This window comes from Papaver somniferum, unplaced genomic scaffold, assembly GCF_003573695.1.
Source record: "Papaver somniferum cultivar HN1 unplaced genomic scaffold, ASM357369v1 unplaced-scaffold_3189, whole genome shotgun sequence".
Classification (NCBI taxonomy): Eukaryota; Viridiplantae; Streptophyta; class Magnoliopsida; order Ranunculales; family Papaveraceae; genus Papaver; species Papaver somniferum.
Genome location: NW_020643140.1, coordinates 1 through 3492, shown reverse-complemented (window position 1 = coordinate 3492; position 3492 = coordinate 1). Strand labels below are relative to the sequence as shown.

Genomic DNA, 3492 nt, shown 5'->3' with positions numbered 1-3492 from the left:
TATTTATAGCACCACATCCAGCTTGATACATATCACGGTTTTTTTATTTTTTGTTTGGTAAAGAATTTAGTGGATAGTGCTAAAGATTTTCGAACTCAAGTCACTGATATCATCACCGGATGACTTGGCACCGGCAAGTACCATGAGTCCATTATTCCTGCAATTCAACAACTTTAGCCTAATGGTTCAGACGGTTCTGCCTCTTTGTGCTGTGCACAAGCCTATACGAACTCGTTCAGTCACCATCATCTTAGCTCTTTGTTGCTTCCACTCACTTTAGTCAATGAAGATGGCCTTTGCTTTATCTCTATCTCCCCACCACGTGAAACAAATGCACTAGAAGACTAATGCATGTGAGAATCGTTTAGAAAATGCCAGCCTTATTGACAGACTTTGCTGCGGAAAATCCCGGCAGAAAAAAGTTGCTGGACCACACTTTTGCACATTGCTTATCCCTATGATATGATATATGGAGGGCAGTCTATGCACCTATGGATCTTCTCTCGGCATTTTTGCACATTGTGAGTACATATATGTCGGCATATGTTCGTGCTTGATCATTTGTGTACAGGAGACCGGCCATTATAATTTGGTAGATATGTGGAACATGCATGAGCGCCGAGTAAATATACGCTACACCAAATTTAAGGATTAGTAACTAGATTTTGTAACAGCTTTGCCCTGTTGCGAATTACTGTTGCAAATTTTTTGCAACAGTTTTTCTCGTCACAAAACTCGCAACAGTTTTTTTTGCTACGATTCACAACAGAGTTGAGTTGTACACATGCGACTCGTGTATGTCATCCTTAGTGATCCGACGGTTCCCCGTGGAAGGGTCGTCGCTCAACGGATAAAAATTACTCTAAGGATAACAGGATGATCTTCCCTAAGAGTTCACATCGACGGGAAGGTTTGACACCTCGATGTCGGCTCTTCGCCACCTGGGATTGTTGGGTTGTTCTCCCATTAAAGAGGTACGTGAGATGGGTTCAGAACGTCGTGAGACAGTTCGGTCCATATCGGGTGTTGGTGTTAAAGCATTGAGAGGACCTTTCCCTAGTACGAAAGGACCTGGAAGGACGCACCTCTGGTGTACCAGTTATTGGGCCCATGGTAAACTAGCGCTAGATAGCAAAGTGCGGAGCAGATAATTGCTGAAAGCATCTAAGTAGTAATCCCACCCCAAGATGTGTTACAGAGGATTCCAAAAACGAGGGAATCAGAAGACGTATTTCCACAACGAAGAAGAATAGAGTGAATAAGGGTGAGTTAGCAAAGTTGGACAAGATTGGAATGAGCACAGATACATGGATCGATGTACCAAATCGGGTAATGTTACCAGGTTGATTCAATGTATTCCATCGTTTGATTGAAAACTTCATTATTAGTATATCGATCGGTCCAACACATATTGAAATGGAAGCCAGTTCAACAAAAATCTTTTGAGAACGCACTGCACCCAGTAAATAAGGAACACGGTGAATACAAAAGTTAAACGAGCATCCCAGACCCAAAAGGTGCCTCACATAGGTCTTCCCAAGAAAGCTCCAGTCACTAAGGTAAATAAAGTAGAAAAAGCACCTAAAGATCGAAGAAAGAGGGGATGTTTTGTTAATAGAAAGAAGGAACTGTTTATAGCCGTCACGAGATAACGAGTATACTCATGTTAGCCGCAGGAACATGTACATATAGAATACTAGAATTTCCACCTAGAGGATGATGTGGACTATCGCATGTATTACCCTCTGAGCTATCCTTGTCTCTCTTTCATCGTATAAAGAAGAAATTTTCTTTTGTACGCCTGGTTCACCAGGTTCTACCGAAGTAAAGTAAAGAATAAAAGTAAAAAGAATAATTTGATCCTGGCTCAAGCAGTATGCAAGAAATATGTTAATGTTAACACAAGTATATTGAACAAAGTTTCGAGATTGGGTACTGAAAAAGGCAAAGGAGATGCATGATCTGGTACTGTGGTGGTACTGGACACGCTCTAGGGGAATAATCTCTTTCTCCTTTCTGCTTTTCTTTCGCATGACGATTATAAACGGGCAAATCAAAATTTTCACTTCGAATTTCGGACCTAAATATCCTGTTGCTCATGGTGTTTCACGATCAGTATTGGAAATGAACGAAGAGGTACTAGAACGTGCGGAACCACATATTGGATCACTACATAGAGGCACTGAGAAATTAATAGAGTACAAAACTTATATTCAAGCTTTACCTCATTCTGATCGTTCAGAGGGCCATCGCGGAGTCACTGGATGAAGTCTTCCATTTATTTCGGAGGTGTTGACCCGTAGCGAGGAAGAGATGCCTATGTGACATATTAAATATGGAGACGACAAGATCATGTCTTAAAATGAGATAAGAGGCGGTCCAAGGACCCACCAAGAAGACACTGACGTATCTACAACTACATCCTCGAGCGGCAGTCAAACGGGGGCGTGAATGCGAGATTCCAGCGGAATGATCGGCCGCACAGAGGCTGGGATTGCTTCCTTCCCCTCCTCTTACGTCGAGTCCCCCACCCTAATGGGTAAGTGCCTTCATCCCTCTCCTCGCACCTACGTACGAGTACCTAAATTCCTTAATAGTCTTCAGGTTGGTTGTGGCCGACCTAGGGGCTGAGTGATGAGGTCTCACCCCCTACGGGTCCCTTTCCTTTGGTAGTCGAGTCTCTTTGAGCATATCGCTTACACTCGAGTATCTAAAGAGACTCGACCATAGGGAGAGTCACGCCAGTTCCTCTCTTTTCAGTCGAGTCCCTCCGGGCCTCAGAACGTGGGGTATTCTATTCGGTGTATTAAAGGCTAAGCTTTGCTATAGATTGGATTCATCTTCGCTATAAATTATAAGGGGTTTCATTCATTGATATAGGTTGAAAGAAACGGTATGATCCAAAATATTAGTCTCGTTGATACGTACTGATCTATGTACCTTGTTGACTATTATTATAGAGGCGAAATTCAAAATAATAATAGACGAAAACTAGAAAATAGAACACACTAGAAACCGGATTCGAAAAAAATATCTTCTCTAGATTATGAATTAGAAAACCATTACAATTATTTTTTGTTACGCTCACAATCTCTCAAGGTGATTTGTCTCACAAACCTCCCTATCTGGTCTAAGTATGTCTATACCACAAACCACACTCCAGATGTCTTAGCTATGAGCTAAACATCTCTATTTATAGCATTAATTGTTTCCCAAACCTTTTAGGATTCTATTTCCTTATCTAGGAATAATTAATTTTCTAGGTATATTTCCTTATATAGGAATATTACCTTGTCTAGAAAGTATTTCCTTATCTAGGTAAAATTCCTTACTTTGGTTTGGTTTCCCAAAATTCATAGGAATCTATTTTCCTTTTATATGAATACTTCTTTAAATCATCAATCCTTCTAAATTACAATTATATCCCCAACCCGTCTTGAGGATCATTAGTTACCGTAGAGAAGAAGATACACATGTATCATGCCCCCCCCC

The 3492-nt window shown here is 41.1% G+C and overlaps 1 pseudogene; it reads right to left on the bottom strand.

Annotated features, from left to right (window-relative positions):
• Window positions 1-245: 245 nt before the first annotated feature.
• On the bottom strand, window positions 246-1709 carry LOC113341823 (annotated as a pseudogene).
• Window positions 1710-3492: the final 1783 nt, after the last annotated feature.